The sequence below is a fragment of the Oryctolagus cuniculus genome, chromosome 12 (genome assembly GCF_964237555.1).
Source record: "Oryctolagus cuniculus chromosome 12, mOryCun1.1, whole genome shotgun sequence".
NCBI lineage: Eukaryota > Metazoa > Chordata > Mammalia > Lagomorpha > Leporidae > Oryctolagus > Oryctolagus cuniculus.
This window is the reverse complement of record NC_091443.1, coordinates 21,223,629-21,242,019: the sequence shown is the minus strand read 5'-3', so window position 1 is coordinate 21,242,019 and position 18,391 is coordinate 21,223,629. Positions and strand designations below refer to the sequence as shown.

The 18,391-nt window shown below is 47.4% G+C and overlaps 1 long non-coding RNA gene across 1 annotated transcript in view; it reads left to right on the top strand.

The window, feature by feature from the left end:
- Positions 1-998: 998 nt before the first annotated feature.
- The window catches only part of LOC138844609 (uncharacterized), a 28,416-nt gene continuing 11,023 nt past the window's right edge, over positions 999-18,391 (top strand). The window contains exon 1 of the long non-coding RNA XR_011380696.1: positions 999-1,379. This is a non-coding gene — a long non-coding RNA (uncharacterized lncRNA). The remainder of the gene's footprint in view (positions 1,380-18,391) is intronic.

Genomic DNA, 18,391 nt, shown 5'->3' with positions numbered 1-18,391 from the left:
AAACGTGTTCTTGATTCCTCGCTCCTCTCCCACACACCTGAACAGGCTGTCACGCGCACCCTGTACCTGCTGGCTGATGGACCGGCCTGGAACACAGTGGCAGCGGGGTACCAGCAGAGCTAATGACGGCTAATTCCATTTACAGCTTCCGGTCCACCCACAAGCACTCGTAAACTTGTCACCTGGGCTCTACTGCCTGACTCGGCTGACCTGGGGCTCTTGCCGCGCGTCCGGTCCCGCGCAGGCTCCCCTCTCGCCACTAGGGGGCGCTGCTCCCTGTCCTCCTCCTCCTCCCCTCCCCGCTTCCCGCTCCCGGTCTCCGGCAGGGGGCGCCGTGTCGCGCTGGCTCCGCGGCCCCGCCCCCGGCCAACCGTCGATTGGGCCGGCGCGTGACGTCACGGCGTTTTAGCCAAACAAATGGGTTTCGGGGCGAGCGTTGGGCTCCGCCGCGCTGCGCTGGGCGCTCTGTCCGCCTCAGCGGAGGGGAGCGAGCCAGGCCTCCGGTCGCCGCCGCGTCGGGCTGCTGCAGCCCCGGGCCAGGCCCCGGCCTGGGCAGGAGCGCAGGTGGGTCGGGGCCGGGCTGGGGCGTGGCGCGAAGGGCAGCGCGGTCGGGGTCCGGCGGTGGCCACCGTGGCCGCTCCCCGCCCCCTCCCGCCGCCCGCCTGCGCTCCCGGGGCGCGGGGCGGTGGGGGCGGGGGCGCGGCCCGCGGGTCCGGGGCTCGGGGCTCGCCCGGCGCGTCGTGGGGCCGGGACCGGCGGCCCTCTGCCCGCGCACCGGCCGACGCGGGGCGCCGCAGCGGGCCGCGGAGGCGGGCGGGAACGAGGTCTGGGTCCGGGCTTCGCCCCGGGGAGATCGTGGATAGGCCGTGCCCGGGCACCGGAGCGGCGCTCCCGCCTCTGGGACCGCGGCCGGCGGGGAGGTCGGGCGGCGGGTGGGGGTCGCGTCGCGCCGGCCGGGCTCGGCCACTCTGCCCTTCGCCGAACCAGCTCAGGTGAGCCGGCGCTCGCCCCTCGCCCTCCTCCCCGTGGCCTCTGACCCGGCGCGAGCCGACTGCGGTTGGGCCCCCGTGGGCGGTGGAGTCCGAGCGCTGAGGGGCCGCGGGTCTGTGACGTCATGGGCCGCCGAGCGGGGGCCGTGACGTCACAGGAGGCCCAGACGGGCACCTTGGCGCGCCGAGGGGCGGCGAGGACTCGCAGGGGCGCAGAGGGAAGTTGAGCCTTCGGTCGGCTCGGGGGGTCGCGGCGGTTTTGAACCGAGAGTTGTCTGATACAGCGTTCTGCGGTGTGGACGTGGGGGTTGTCAAGTTCTTCCACTTCGTTCTGAAGAAATGTGGTTGACGAGGTTCGGTCGCGCGGGATCTAGAGACACCTAAATCAGGGTACGAGTGTTTTTGGGCAGAGTGGTTGGGGTGCTTAGTCTAAGTGCCTCTCAGAAAGCTTAAAGTTGGATGGTTCGTGATCGCATTTGCTGGGCGGAAAAAAAAAGAACTAGGAGAAGTGTTGATAATTCAGCTTGCTTTACTTTTTGGTGAATATCGGCTTATTTTTGTTAAGGAATAACCGGGAGAAGGGAGATTCAGTCTCGGCTTATTTTTGTTAAGGAATAACCAGGAGAAGGGAGATTCAGTCTTAAAATTTTTTTTTTTTAATGTACAAAAATGTACTTTGATTTCATTTCAAAGAGAGGGAGACAGAAACAGAAATCTTGCAGCCCCTGGTGGACTCCCCAGATGCCCATAACAGATGGGACTGGACCAGGCCGAAGGCAGGAGCCGCACGGGTGGCATGGGCCCAGGGATCTGAGCCGTCATCTGTTGCCTCCACGGTGCTCTCTGGCAGGAAGCTGAACTAGGAAGCAGAGAAGGGGGTGGTGTTGGGGGTCTGAGCAGGATCTTACCAGCTCTACTAAATGCCTGATCCATCAGTTTGAGAGTGAATTTTATAAAGAACTTTGTGGCTGTTTAAGAACAATATCCCCCCCCCCCATACTACTTGGTATAGGGTTAATCATATGTGTATAAAGGTAATTGCAAATAGATCTTAGTAGAAAATAAGAATGGGAATGGGAGATGAGGAGGAAGAGGGGTGGGACTGTGGATCACTGTGTTCCTCAAGTTGTGCTTATGGGATGCACGAAGTTTGTATTCCTTAAGTAAGAGGTTTCTGGAAGGGGGTTTGAATTCAAACAGCATTCTTCTTAAATAACACGTGCCTGAGGATTTAAGTTCATGTCGGTGTCCCCTGCCCCACCGATGCCGCGGTGGTTAGCTGAGGGGTTTCCAGAGCCGGAGCTCAGCAACACGCATTTTCCTTGCTCTCACCAAGACTGGGTTATGACTTTGTGTAATGACATGCTTCCAGGACTGCTTGTCGGAACAGGTAACTGAAGTTTTCTCTGCAGTTATTTTGAATATGAAATTACAGAATTTTTTTTAAAAAAGTGATTTGGCTGTATTATTTTTCTTCCATAGCTTTCAAATGACGAAAATGGAAAATAAGCTAGTCACTTTCCACACTGACCCTCTTCAGATGTCCCAGCATATCAGTATTTTCATCATTTCCTCCTTCCTGTACACTCATGTGCATAGAATCTGGTTCAGAAGTTAGCTGGTTCAGATGCCGGTGTCCCATGTACCAGGGCCTGGGCTGACAGATACTCCGCTCTGGTTCCTGACTCCAGCTTCCTGCTGCTGTGCACCCTGGGAGGCAGTGATAGTGACTCAAGTCATTGGGTTCCTGACACCCATCTGGGAGACCTGCATTGCGTTCTAGGTTTAGTGTTTGGCCTACCGTATTCCCAAGCCCAACTGTTGCAGGCATCTGAGGAGTGAATGGACGGCCGCTCTCTGGGCCTCTGAAATAAATTGTTTAAAAGGTAGCTGGTTGGGGCCGGTGCTGTGGCATAGCAGGTAAAGTTGTGGCCTGCAGTGCCAGCATCCAATATGGGCGCCTGTTCGAGTCCCGGCTGCTCCACTTCCAATCCAGCTCTCTGCTATGGTCTGGGAAAGCAGTGGAAGATGGCCAAGTCCTTGGGCCCCTGCACCCACGTAGGAGACCCAGAAAAAGCTCCTGGCTTTGGATCGGCTCAGCTCCAGCAGTTGTGGCCAACTGGGGAGTGAACCAGTGGATAGAAGACCTCTCTCTTTCTCTGTCTGCCTCTCCTTCTCTGTATAACTCTTTCAAATAAATAAATAAATCTTTTTTAAAAAGGTAGCTGGTTTAAAATGGAGGCGTAATTAGAATTAGTGTCTTCAGCAGGAAGTTTTGGGTAAAGTCCTTATTCCTTCCTGGCTGACCTTGAGTTTTTTTTTTTTTTTTAAGATTTATTTTATTTATTTGAAAGACAAAGTTACAGAGAGAGGTAGATCCAGAGAGAGAGACAGAGGTCTTCCATCCACTGGTTTTCTCCCCAAATGACTGCAACGATCAGAGCTGAGCCAGGAGCATCTAACGGGTCTCCCGCACAGATGTGGAGGCCTAAGGACTTAGGCCATCTTCTGCTTTCTCAGGCCACAGCAGAGAGTGGGATCGGAAGTGGAGCTGCCAAGACTTGAACTGGCACCTGTGTGGGAAGCTGGGGCTTTAACCTGCTGTGCCATAGTGTCAGCCCCAAGAGTTTTTTGTGTGTGGTTTTAAAATTATTTTTGATCAATACTTCCTGCTTTCCATTGGATTTTTTTTTTTTTTTTTGACAGGCAGAGTTAGAGACAGAGAGAAAGGTCCTCCCTTCCGTTGGTTCACCTGCCCAAATGGCCGCGCTGTGCCTCTCAGAAGCCAGGAGCCAGGTGCTTCCTCCTGGTCTCCCATGTGGGTGCAGGGCCCAAGCACTTGGAACATCCTCCACTGCCTTCCTGGGCCACAGCAGAGAGCTGGACTGGAAGAGGAGCAGCTGGGACAGAACTGGTGCCCCAACCGGGACTAGAACCCGGAGTGCCAGCACTGCAGGTGGAGGATTAGCCTAGTGAGCCGAGGCACTGGCCTCCATTAGATCTTTAAAGTTGATTGATGTGTCTAGATTTTGTACCAACATTAGGTGGAAGTTAGGCAGTGCCCATTAATGCAGGAAATGAAAGCAGAAATTTACCTCCTTAATTACTATTGGATTTGACTGGAAGTTCACAAGATAAGGCTTTCCTGTAAATCTTAACATTTTCTCATCACAACTTTGGGATTTCGACAGCATTGTGTATACTCTTGAAAGTTCCACCCCGCTCACCACTGCCAACTTACACGGAATTCAGAGTTGTGGCGTGGTCATTGTGGCGCAGTGGGTTAAGCTGCTCCTTGGGAGATGTCTGCATCCCCGCTCCCTCCTTATGCACCTGGTAAGAGCAGATGATTGCCCAAGCTCTTGAGTTCCTCACACACCTGTGGGAGACCTGGTGCACTTCTTGGTTTCAGTTTGGCTCAGCCTTGGTTGTTGCGGGCTTTTGGAGAGGGAACCAGTGGATGGAAGATCTCAGTCTCTGTTACTTTGCTTTCAAATAAATAAAATAAATCTAACAAAAAAGAAATTAAAAACTGTATGATGACAATGTTAAGGTGGCTCATCAAGGACTGATAAGGTACCTGAGTGAAAAATCACACTGCTGATACTGCAGGTAGGTTTGAGGTTTCCTTTGCTTGTTTGTCTTATTTGAAAGGGAGGTATTTCATCTGCTGGTTTACTCCCTACTGCCCACAACAGCCAGGGCTGACTCAGGCAGAAGCCAGGAGCCTGGAATTCAGTCTAGGTCTCTGAGGTAGGTGGAAGGGACCCCAACAACTTGAGCCATCACCTGCTGCCTCTGAAAGTGCATGTTAGCAAGAATGTGCATCAGAAGCAGAGCCAGGACTCAAACCCAGGGACTCTGACGTATGATGCAAGTGTTACTCTTACCAAAAGCCTGCCCCAACTGGAAGGGTTAATCAACCTACCATTTTAAGGTAGTGTGTAATGAAATTGAAGGAGGTACAGAAAGGGCTATTAGTATGCCTTTCTCAAGTAGTGGCCTTTCTGGGGCAGGCTCCATGGCTTTGTGTAAATCAAGTGTACTGGTATGAATGGGAAGGTATGAAAGTTAACCTAAATGTGAGCTGATGAAAGACCTATAGTTGATATTAAAATACATGCTCTTGGGCCAGCGCCGCGGCTCACTAGGCTAATCCTCCGCCTTGCGGCACCGGCACACCACGTTCTAGTCCCGGTCAGGGCACTGGATTCTGTCCCGGTTGCCCCTCTTTCAGGCCAGCTCTCTGCTGTGGCCAGGGAGTGCAGTGGAGGATGGCCCAAGTCCTTGGGCCCTGCACCCCATGGGAGACCAGGATAAGCACCTGGCTCCTGCCATCGGATCAGCGCGCTGCAGCACACCGGCCGCGGTGGCCATTGGAGGGTGAACCAACGGCAAAAGGAGGACCTTTCTCTCTGTCTCTCTCTCACTGTCCACTCTGCCTGTCAAAAAAAAAAAAAAAAACAAAAACAAAAACAACACATGCTCTTTGGCAATGCATTTCCCCCCTTGTATTCTGTTTAGCAGGTAGGAGGTCAAAACTGAGTTAATAGCTAGAAAATAAATATCTGTATTCTGATGCAGCTGAGGAACAATGACAGGTATTTTAAAAAGCCAGTGTGTGTGTATGGTTGTGTAATTATTTCACAGGCCATAACTCTTATGAAACATTCTTATAGCCTGTTTCGACTTTTGGCAGGATGTGTTTCACCCACGCTTTGCAATTTTGGGTCTAGGAAGCAGCTTTTACTTCTTGTAAATGGTTTTATGGAAATTTATCTGAGATTTGGCTGAATATTTTAAGACATTTTGTTATTTTATTCACTTACAACATTTAAAGACTAAATCAACCAGTCATTAGTGATTTGGTATGTTTCTTGATAGATAAAAGCAAATGTCAGAGATGAGAGTGCTATATTTTAAAAATCCTTTAAGATATGTTTACTGGATTATTATTAACATAATATGGTTAGAATGTAAATTCTTACAAACATTGCTACTTTATTTCCTAAACTTAATTTATGTTCTGCCAATTTAATTTGTACACTTTTGATATTCTAGTAACCTTTAATCTTGTTTTACTGTTTGTTGGGGAGAGAACATACTTTATCTTTAGAGACATCATTTTAATGTTATCTTCCAAAATTTGCAGCTGTTTAGAACCAGATACTTGGGGGAAGCTACCATGGTATAATGAATGCCTTCCTTGTTAGGTCATGTGTGACAAAGGCAAAATTCAGCAAGTGCAAAATCTGCAGTCCTTTGGAATCGACAACAACAAAAACGCACGTTAGCTCCAAATGCATTTAGGTCATTTGGAAATTGAATTCCTGTCCATTCTTATCTTTGCCTAATTTATCTTCTCTTTAGTTCATGCTTAGAGTATTTTTAAGCCAGTGCACATACTGTATTTTCCAGGGGAAGCATTAATAATTAACATGCAGGTGTTTTTTAGTGCTAGTTAGAATACCAGCCTTTCCTTTCCAGTTAATTCTTCTAGTTAGCGCTCAACGGAAAAGGCTTTCGGTCTTCCCTTTTTAAATATTCACCCTCAGAAACAACCATGTTTATTTTTTACCATTAGCATAATATTGGGTGTAAATGTGAAACTAAGCACTGTGTGTATAGTTATTACATTAGTTGCCTGCACAGATTTCATTCTTCCAACAAGCATTTTTTGAGTACCACTGTGCTGGGTTCTTAGTTGGGGACTGTGCTACATTGAGAAAATACCTGTGCTGCAAGGACCCTTGATCTTTTTTTTTTTTTTTTTTTTTTTTTTTTGACAGGCAGAGTGGACAGTGAGAGAGAGAGAGACAGAGAGAGAAAGGTCTTCCTTTTGCCGTTGGTTCACCCTCCAATGGCCGCCGCGGCCGGCGCGCTGCGGCCGGCGCACCGCGCTGATCCGATGGCAGGAGCCAGGAGCCAGGTGCATGGGGTGCAGGGCCCAAGCACCTGGGCCATCCTCCACTGCACTCCCTGGCCACAGCAGAGGGCTGGCCTGGAAGAGGGGCAACCGGGACAGAATCCGGCGCCCCGACCGGGACTAGAACCCGGTGTGCCGGCGCCGTTAAGTGGAGGATTAGCCTAGTGAGCCGCGGCGCCGGCCCAGGACCCTTGATCTTTAACATTTCTTTGCCATGGAGGGCCTTGGGTCTGAGAGGCTAGAATTGGGCCGTGAGGATCAACTATTTATGTTATGCTCGATTGGCCAGAAGTGTCACCTAAAGGTCAGTTTAAGAAGATGTTAGAGACTCAAGTCAAAAGAATAGGGAATAGTTTACCATAGCCCAAGACAAACAAAGGGCCTAGACGCTATGGGTTTGGGTTGTCGTGACATGAATAGAGCCAACACTTTCTTTGAGGCTTGTTAAGTTCTCAAGGCCAGAACTAGTGTGTAGCCAACCTCAGATGAGAGGTAGAGAGAAGAGGGACAACCTGAACTTCTATTCTTCCCACCATGTCCCCTCTCAGGTGTGTGTGCACCTTCCTTTTATAAAATCTAGTTTTTATTTTTAAGGTCAGTTGTTTTTATTGACAAACTTGAGAAATACATGAGTCTCCCACACCTTTCTTTTCATTCTTTGCTCTTTTCCTAACATTTTAGAGTGAAAAATTTCAATCATTTTTTGTCTATAATTTTTTTTGGTGAAGTAACATTTTTAAATTATATTATAGTTGAAAGCTTAATGACTCTACTAAATAAAGAATTTAAATAAAAAGTTAAAGACCATAGTCCACAGGGAAAATAAGCAAGGGCTATAAACACTCTAATGAAAGGATGTTCAACTTCACCGATATGAAGTAAATTGTAAAATGGTCACATGTCATTAATACTGTAGTAGTATATAATTCTTGTCAATTTGTTCAACAGTTACAACACAGTTTGACCAAACACTGTATTTACAACAGAATTGATAGATATTGGCATTTCTTATTCTTTTAATTTTAGATCCCACATACGAGGGAGAACATGTGGAAAAATTTCAGTCCTTACCAAAGAGTTGAATTATTTGTATGTTGTGCACTGCAGTATCCACTACTGGATTCTGTAATTTTTTGAAAAAAATATTTATTTGAGAGGCAGAGTGACGGAATGGGGAGGGGGAGATAGAGATAGATTGCCCGTTTGATTGATCGGTCTTTCTCTGTTGGTTCACTCTTCAGATAAGCACACTGCCAGGACTGGGCCAGGCCGAAACCAGGAGCCTAGAACTCCATATGGGTTTCCCATGTGGGTGACGAGGCACGTTAGCAGGGAGCTGGATTGAAAGTAGGGCAGCCAGGACTTGAACTGGATGCTGGCATTGCAGGTGGTACCTTAACCTCTGCTCTATATTGCCAGAGCCTAGATTCTACAACTCTTATTTTGCCATATTCCCTTCACCCTCCCATCTCTCTAGCCATTCATCAATCAGTCTTACATTTTTATTACATTTCAGAGTCAAAATACTTTACTCTTTAGAGCCTGGAACTCCAGGCTTCTGGCTTTGCCCTGGGAGTTGTAGCTACTTGGGAGTGATCCAGCAGATGGAAGATGTCTTTGTTTGTAATTCTGCCTTTAAAATAAATAAATAAAATCTTTTTTTTTTTTTTTTTGACAGGCAGAGTGGACAGTGAGAGAGACAGAGAGAGAAAGGTCTTCCTTTGCCGTTGGTTCACCCTCCAATGGCCGCCGCGGATGGCGTGCTGCGGCCGGCACACGGCGCTGATCCAAAGGAAGGAGCCAGGTGCTTCTCCTGGTCTCCCATGCGGGTGCAGGGCCCAAGCACTTGGGCCATCCTCCACTGCACTCCCTGGCCACAGCAGAGAGCTGGCCTGGAAGAGGGGCCACCGGGACAGAATCCGGCGCCCCGACCGGGACTAGAACCCGGTGTGCGGGTGCCGCTAAGTGGAGGATTAGCCTAGTGAGCCGCGGCACCGGCCAAGAAATAAAATCTTAAAATGTTCTGGCATAAAGGAATAGTAGTAGACGAGGGTAGTTGAGACCAAATTTTGGAGGAAGTAGTATTTTGTACCCTGTGATAGTTTTTGAGGAAGGCAGTAATGAGAAAGATCTCTTAGTTGAATCTTTATTCTGTTTGTCATCTTTGGTACTGAATTGTGTAGAAATCATCTGCATATTTTGAGTTATTTCCTCAGTTCCTTGCCTGATTGATTTCTCAGCTTTGCTGGTGGTGCATTCTTTTCTAGAAAGCTGTGCTCTAACCCTTTGTTGCTCTTTATAACCCAGCCCTACCTCTTAGGGATTCTCAGGTAACAGTTTCTGTCCATGTCATGCCTGAATCTGTATCCATACACTGCCTTCTTTTTCTTTCTTTTTTTTTTTTTTTTTTAAGTTTTATTTATTTGAAAGGCAGAGCTACAGAGAGGCAGAGAGGGAGAGAGAGAGAGGGAGAGAGAGAGAGAGAGAGAGAGGTCTTCCATCCAATGGTTCACTCCCTAAATGGCTGCAATGGCTGGAGCAGAGCCAATCTGAAGCCAAGAGCCAGGAGCTTCTTTGGGGTCTCCTGCGTGGGTGCAGGGGCCCAAGGACTTGGGCCATCTTCTCTGCTTTCCCAGGCCACAGTAGAGAGCTGGATCAGAAATGGAGCAACTGGGACTGGAGCTGGCACCCTTATAGAATGCCGGCACTGCAGGTGATGGTTTTACTGGCTACACCACAGCATTGGCCCCAATACACTGCTAATTCTTATGTTTCTAACTACTGAAAAAACTTATTCAGTGTTATATGGCTTACTTTGTACTTAACCTACTGTTCAAGAATTGGGATCAAGATGGCTGCGTCCCCTGTCAAAGAGCCCGAGTTCAGGACCTGCCTCCTGCTCCTGATGGTAGCTTCCCTGCTAATGCAGACCCTGAGAGGCAGCAGTGATGACTCAAGAGATTGGGCTCCTGCCCCCAGTTGAGAGACCTGGATTGAGTTCCTGGTTCCTGCCACTGATTCTAGTTAAGAGATACTGAGTAGTGAACAAGTGGATGGGAGCACTCTTTCAATGTCTGGGTTTTTCTGCCCCTCTAAAAAAAATCTGTAGCAAGAACATCTGCTTTAAATCCTAGCAAATGAGATTTGTTGAGAGACAAAGGTACGTAGAGTTTCAGGGGGTTGAATGGACAGATCAAGCTGAGATTCTAGGAACAGTCCCAAGAGTGACACTGTAGAACTTGCCTGCTAAGGGGGCTGCTGCTACTACCCTACCCTAGAACCATGCTGAATTGGAAAGCTGCTGCCACTGCATTTGGCAGAAATGTAACTTTGTTGGATAGAACAGTCATTTCTTCTTTCTTCTCTCCATATGTTAGGCAGGTTTGTCTGCTTGACATAGGTAAAAGCTTGCCTTCAAGGATAGCAATCTACCCTGTAAACAGGAAGTCCGTGTTAGAACTTGATTGGAGTATCTGTGTTACACAATTTGTGAAAAGCTGAACTCCTTTCCCTATTTCCTTGATGTGACAAAGGGAAGCCTTTCTAATTTTGTCTGTCCAAGTGCATAGGGATTGTGTTAGTTTTTTGAAACAGACACTAATGAAACCAGTTGTATCCTGTAGATTTTTAAATGTTGGTATAACAGAAAACCAACTTAAATTCACTGCTTTACGATATTGAAAACTCCAGAAGTGAAACTTAACCTGGATATACTTATGTAGTGAGACCTTTTTTTGTCTTCATTTATTTAGTGAGCTTTTGTGGTGTTAGTTCTCCAGTGGTCACAGCTCAAGCCCTACTGGTGCCATCCTGGAGGGGAAGGAGCGTGCTTCTGCAGAAGCTGTGGGCTAGGACTCTTGGCATTTTTGTTCCACAGGCTCTTTTGGCAGTCAGAAGCCAGAGACCTCTTCACTGAGAAATAATTTTTTTTTTTTTTTTTTTTTTTGACAGGCAGAGTGGACAGTGAGAGAGACAGACAGAGAAAGGTCTTCCTTTGCCGTTGGTTCACCCTCCAATGGCCGCCGCGGATGGCGCACTGCGGCCGGTGCACCGCGCTGATCTGATGGCAGGAGCCAGGTGCTTCTCCTGGTCTCCCATGCGGGTGCAGGGCCCAAGCACTTGGGCCATCCTCCACTGCACTCCCGGGCCACAGCAGAGAGCTGGCCTGGAAGAGGGGCAACTGGGACAGAATCCAGCGCCCCGACCGGGACTAGAACCCGGTGTGCTGGCGCCGCAAGGCGGAGGATTAGCCTAGTGAGCCGCGGCGCCGGCTGAGAAATAATTTTTTAAAATGTTCATTTATCCAAAAGATAGAATCAGTTAGTGGCTCTCTAACACACACACACACACACACAGTAAGGGGCGGGGGAGAAAGAAAGAGATCGAGATCTACCATTGGCTGATTTACTCCCCAAATGCCTGTAGCAGCCATGGCTGGGCTTGTGGAACCCAGGAATTCCATTCAGATCATCCATGTGGGTGATAGGGACTCAGGTACTTGAGATATCACCTGCTGCCTCCCAGGTGCATTAGCAGGAAGCTGGGGCAGAATCAGGCACTCCAGTATCAGTTGCAGGTGTCCCAAGCAGCAGTTTAACACACTGTACCACGATGGCTGCCTGAAAATTTGAAAACAAAAAGGGGGGGGGGGGTTATAAAGAAATTCAGTTGTATTAAAGTGCAGGTTTTTTTTTTTTTTAAAGATTTATTTATTTATTTGAAAGAGTTACACAGAGAGAGGAGAGGCAGAGAAAGAGAGAGGGAGAGAGAGAGAGAGGTCTTCCATCTGATGGTACACTCTCCAGTTGGCTGCAACAGCCGGAGCTGCGCCAGTCTGAAGCCAGGAGCCAGGAGCTTCTTCTGGGTCTCCCACATGGGTGCAGGGGCCCAAGGACTTGGGCAATTTTCTACTGCTTTCCCAGGCCATAGCAGAGAGCTGGATCGGAAGTGGAGCAGCCAGGTCTTGAACCGGCACCCATATTGGATGCCGGCGCTTCAGGCCAGGGCATTAACCCGCTGAGTCACAGTGCCAGCCCCAAAGTGTAATTTTTTAAAAAACGACATTTGAAAGCAAGAGTTTCTTCTCTCTCTCTCTCTCTCTAGATAGTTAGCTGGTTAGTTAGTTCACTGCATGTTTACTCCTAATGTGGCCCGAACAGCCGGGGCTGGGCCAGACTGGAGCCAGGAACTTCTTCCGGGTCTCCTACATGGGTTCAGGCTGTCTGCTGCTGCTTTTCCCAGGCCATTAGCAAGGAACTGGATCAGAAGTGGAACAGCCAACACTCAAACTGGCGCCTATGTGGGATGCTGGTTTCAGAGGCAGTGACCCATACCTGCTATGTAGTACAGTTTTATTGAATTTTTAAAAGAAGGTTTTTCGTAAGATTTATTTATTTGAAAGGCAGAGTTAGAGAGGGAGAAGTAGGTAGGTAGGTAGGTAGGTCGGTCGGTCAGTCGGTCGGTCGGTCGGTCGGTCGGTCGGTCGGTCTTCCCTCTGCTGGTTCACTCCCCAAATTGGCTCAGCTACTAGGTCTGGGCCAGAGTGAAGCCAGGAGCTTCCTCTGTGTCTTCCCAGTGAATGCAGGGACATAAGCACTTGGATCATCTTCCACTGTTTTCCCAGGGGTATCAGCAGGGAGCTGGATTGGAAGTGGAACAGCTGGGACTTGAACCGGCGCCAATATGGAATGCTGGTGCTGCAGACCAGGGCTTTAACCTACTGTGCCACAGTGCAGCTTTAAACATCATTTTGAAAAACTATGAGAGTGGTATGTGCTGAGTGGTATTAAGAGGTCTAGCTGATTCTAATAATTCCCAAGTGGTTATAATGAGCACTATCACTATTCAAAGGTGTCTGCAACCTGTTATCATGTGAGAGGAAAATATTTGTGACATGGCGACAGATATTGCTGATAATGTTACAGTGTGGTGCCTGTATTCACAATGGAAGTGAATGGTAAATTTCAGTTGGAGATTAGTGAAGATGTATTTTTCTCCCTCATTTCAGTTTGTAGACATCTGATGTCTGTCTTTAACCTTTGGAGGGTCTTTGAGCCTCAGCTGAAGAACCACTGTTGGAAGAGTGTTTCTGTTCCTAGAAGCCCAAGAAACAGCTTCTAGTGTCTTCGATTATATTGACATTTCTGACCTAGCCAAGAAAGCCAGAGTAATAGGAGTTACCGCTCATTGGCTTGGCCAGCCTGGACCTGCCTCTCAAGCTGGGGGTCATTCCTCCCTAAACAGCATGGTGGGAAAAGAGGGGATTCCTAAGGGAAAACCAAGGTCTGGTGGATGCTGAGTAGCCAATAGCAAATATCCATTATGTCATCCCAATCCGTCCTGGCGCTTTTGCTCCCACAGTCAGCCAGCTGCTAAATTTTAGTGACTCTTTATTTGTGTTTGTCTTTCCTGTTCAATCTCTGTTAATATTGTAAGCCTCCAGTGTGAAAAGTGTGTGATAGTCCATTGTGTTTATATTTAAATTACAAAAAGAAAAGATTACAAAAAGAAAATTATTATGACTTGTATTTATACTTCTCAGTCTTTAAGCATTTATTTTTAAAAATAATTTATTTGAAAGGCAGACATAGAAACAGATCTCCCATCCACCAATTCCATCTCTAAATGCCTGCAGCAGCCACGGTGGGCAGGGCTGAAGCCAAGAGCATCCGACTCCATCTGGGTCTCCTACATGGGTGGCAAGGATCCAGTCACTTGAGCCATGATCTGCTGCCTCCCAGGGTATTCATTAGCAGGGGGCTGGAGTTGGGAAGGGAACTGGGAATTGAACCCAGGCATTCCTATGTCTTAACTGCTGTGCCAAATGCCTGCCCCACCCTCTAGTACATTTTAAGCTTCATATCCTATGTCCTTAAATTAGAGGCACATAATTGGAGACATATCTTTTCCTTATCTTTAATAAGGATAGCTGTGTTATTTAAATTTGTAGCTTTAGGCCAACGCCGCGGCTCAATAGGCTAATCCTCCGCTTGTGGCGCCGGCACACTGGGTTCTAGTCCCGGTTGGGGCGCTGGATTCTGTCCCGGTTGCCCCTCTTCCAGGCCAGCTCTCTGCTGTGGCCAGGGAGTGCAGTGGAGGATGGCCCAAGTGCTTGGGCCCTGCACCCGCATGGGAGACCAGGAGAAGCACCTGGCTCCTGGCTTCGGATCAGCGCGGTGTGCTGGCCGCAGTGCGCCGGCCGCAGTGGCCATTGGAGGGTGAACCAACGGAAAAGAAAGACTTTCCACTCTGTCTCTCTCTCTCATTGTCCACTCTGCCTGTTAAAAAAAAAAATTGTGTAGCTTTAAATTTTTTTTGAAATTGTTTTCTAAACTGCTGATTAGTTTAAATGCCTTTTGGATTCAGTTGTAGGAGTTTGTATTAAAGTGCTTATTTGCTTTTTGAAAATTAAAGTGTTGATAGAATAGTTTATCTGAAGCTGTAAAATCACTCTTGGAGCTACAAAAGGGGAGTTATTGATTAGCAGGGATTCTGAAGATGAAATTTGAGTTTGATAAGGAAGCCTTAAAGAATGCGTTTGCTCAGTTGTCCAGGAACCAGGAAAGGCAAACTTGTTTTTAAAGTAGGACAGGAGATTTTATTTCAAGTTCAGTCATCATGATTATTCTCTGGGGGTTTTTAGTGCTTCTGCAAACCCCAGTCACTGTAGCCCTAGGGAATAGGTCTCTCGTTCAGCCTGGCTGCTTTCCTACCTGAAGAGCTCTGCTGCCACCACCACCATTGTTGAGTTCTCGGTTGTTGGCTCTATAAAGAGGACCTGTTGAACTGCATCTGAAAATAAGTCCAAGAGGGTCTTAGAGCTTTATGATTTAGGTATTCATTACATTTCATTTAAAATTTGGTATGAAACTTCATCAAATAATAATACATCAGCATTTTTAACTTGTGTAATTCCAAGGCCTTATTATGTTTACTGAAAAAAGTACAGTGTATTTTATATGCCAGACATGATGCTAAAAGCATTAATTTCCATCATTTCTTTCTCTTAACACAGTTTTACAGACTTTATTTAAATTCTTCAGATAATAACAGTGCTTATTTAAGAATTATTTTCTATTTCTTTTTCTACCTTATGCTTTTTCCTTTTCTGGTGAATATCATTAGTAAAATTGATTATCAAAGTCTAAATATTTTTATTGGAGAGTTTACATTTTTGTTTTATTAGCTGGTAGGAAGTTACTTTTTTTTTTTTTTTTAAAGATTGATTTATTTGAAAGTTAAAGAGAGAGACACACAGAGAGATCTTCCGTCTGCTGGTTCATTATCTGGATGGCCACAAAGGCTGGGGCTGGGCCAGGCCTAAGCCAGGAGCCAGGAGCTTATTCCAGGTCTCTCATATGGGTTGCAGAGGCCTAAACATCTAAGCCATTCTCCACTGCTTTCATAGATCATTGACAGGGAACTGGATTGAAAGTGGAGCAGCTGGACTTGAACCAGCACCCATATGGGATATACCATGGTAGGTGGCACTTTACCTGCTATGCCACAATTCCTTAAATTGTAACTTAGTATTTATTTTTCAAAAGATTTATTCCAAAGGCAGAGTTACAGATTGAGGGGGGAAGGAGACAGGCAGACACACAGACACAGACAGACAAATGGCAAGAGCCTGAAACTCCACCTGGGTCTCCACATGGGTGCAGGGACCCAAGGACTCAGCCGTCTTCTCCCAGGCACATCAGCAGGGAGCTAGATGGGAAGAGGAGCAGTTACCCATATGGTAACCATATGGGATGCTCGTGTCACAGGTGGATGTTTAACTTGCTTTGCAACAATAACAGCCCTTATATTTTTCAGACTGTGTATTTTTATGCTTGAAAAATTACAGTGTAAGAGATTTGGGAACTATTGATTTTTATAAAAATTATTTTTATTTTATTTGAAAACTAGAGACAAAGATCTTTCGTCAGTCCCCAGTTGTAACACCTAGGGCTGGGCCACGCCAAAGCCAGGAGCTTGGAACTCCATCTGCATCTCCCATGTGAGTGTCAGGAATCCAAGTACTTGAGCCATCATCAGTGGCCTCCAAGGCTGTGCATCAGCAGGAAGCTGGATAGGAAGTGGAGAAGGCTGAACTCTAACCAGGCACTCTGATACAGAGTGTGGATTTCCCAAGCAGTGACCTAACCACTGTGCCACAGGCTTGCCCCAGGTTGTTTTTTTTTTTTTTTTTTTTAATTTATTTTATTTATTTGAAAGGCAGAGTTGTAGAGAGAGGGCGATTCAGAGAGGGAGAAGTCTTGCATCTGCTGATTTACTCCCCAAATGGCCACAATGGCCAGGGCTGGGCCAGACCAAAGCTAGCAGCCAGGAGCTTCTTCTAAATCTCCCAAGTAGGTGCAGGAGCCCAATGACTTGAGCCATCTTCTGCTGCTTTCCCAGGCACATTAGCAAGGAGCTGGATTAGAAGAGTAGTTGGGGCTCGAACTAGTGCCCATATGGGATGCCAGCATTGCAGACAATGACTTTTACTGCTATGCCACAACACCAGTCTCCGATTTATTCTTTCTTTTTTTTTTTTTTTAAATTAATTTATTTATTTGAAAGAGTTACAGAGGTAGAGGCAGAGAGAGAGGTCTTCCATCTGCTGGTTCACTCCTCAAATGGCTGCAACGGCTGGAGCTGAGCTGATCCGAAGCTAGGAGCCAGCAACAACTTCTGGGTCTCCCATACAGGTGCAGGGAGGCCCAAACACTTGAGCCATCTTCTGCTGCTTTCTGATCTAGCAGAGAGCTAGATCAGAAGTAGAGCAGCCAGGACTCGAACTGGTGCCCATATGGGATGCCTGTGCCACAGGTGGTAGATTCACCCACTATGCCATGGTTCAGGCCCCTAGTTTTTTCCTTTTTAAATACTTTGATCTTGGAATTTAAGTTAAAACTTAAACTATGTTAGTTAGTGTTCTGTTTCTGGATCTAAAAAAAATGAACTACTTAAAAATTATTTTCCAGGCTGGCACTGTGGCACAGTGAGTTAAAGCCACTGCCTGTAGCGTCAGCATCCAATATGGACACTAGTTTTAGTTATGGCTGCTCCACTTCTGGTCCAACTCTCTTTTAATGTTCCTGGGAAGCAGTGAAAGAGGACACAAGTCACTGGGCCCCTGCCACCTGCCTGGGAGACCTGGATAAGCTCCTGACTGGCCTGGCCAGGCCCGGGTTGTTGTGGCCATTTGGGGTGTGAACCAGCAGATAAAAGATCTCTCAGTCTACCCTCTCTCTCTGTAATTCTGCCTTTAAAATAAATAAGTAAAACTTTTTTTTTTTTTTTTTTGACAGGCAGAGTGGACAGTGAGAGAGAGAGACAGAGAGAAAGGTCTTCCTTTTTCCGTTGGTTCACCCTCCAATGGCCGCCGTGGCCGGCGCACCGCACTGATCCGAAGGCAGGAGCCAGGTGCTTCTCCTGGTCTCCCATGCGGGTGCAGGACCTAAGCTCTTGGGCCATCCTCCACTGCCTTCCCGGGCCACAGCAGAGAGCTGGCCTGGAAGAGGGGCAACCAGGACAGAATCCGGCGCCCCGACCGGGACTAGAACCCGGTGTGCAGGTGCCGCTAGGTGGAGGATTAGCCTATTGAGCCACGGCACCGGCCAATAAGTAAAACTTTTAAAAGTTATTTTCTTTCTTTGATGTAGAAATTTTGTGTTACGGATGTTCTCAGTTACCCTAAACATTGTTGTGAATTACGCAAAAAGCTCCTTGGTTCACTTTTTTTTTTTTTTTTTTTTTTTTTTTTAAGATTTACTTCCTTATTTGAAAGACAGAATGACCAGGAACTAGGAAAAGATAGCACATGCATGCGTGTGCATGTGCTCATGAAGGAGTCAGCATGGGCTTCCAACTCATTCACTCCCCAAATGCCAGCAATTGCCAGAGACAGGACAGACTCTGGGACAGGCCAGAGTCAGGAACTCCATCTGGGTCTCCCATGTGGGTGGCAGGGTCTCAAGCACTTGGGCCATCTTTGGCTGTTTCCCCAGTTGTATTACAAGGAGTTGGATTGGAAAGCGGAACAGCCTCTCAAAAGGGGTGTTTTGGTGGTAAAGCCACTGCCTGTGGTCCCATATGGGCACTCATTCCTGTCCTAGCTGCTCCACTTCTGATCCAGTTCCCTGCTAATACGCCTGGGAAAGCAATGGAAGATGACCCAAGTACTTGGGCTCCTGATGAGGGACCCAGATATCTCGCTTGAATTTTACTGTGCTATTTTAAAATGTAGAGAATAAAGAGTTGTATGGCTTTTCTTCAGAAGTGTTCCTGTGGGGCTGGTGCTGTGGCATAGCAGGTAAAGCCACTGCTTGTGGTGCTAACATCCCATATGGGTGCCAGTTAGAGTCCTGCTGCCCCTCTTCTGATCCAGCATCTCTGCTAATGTGACTGGAAAAGCAGCAGAAGGTGGCCCAAGTCTGGCAGCTCCTGCACCCATGAAGGAGACCTGGAAGAAACTTGTGGCTCCTGG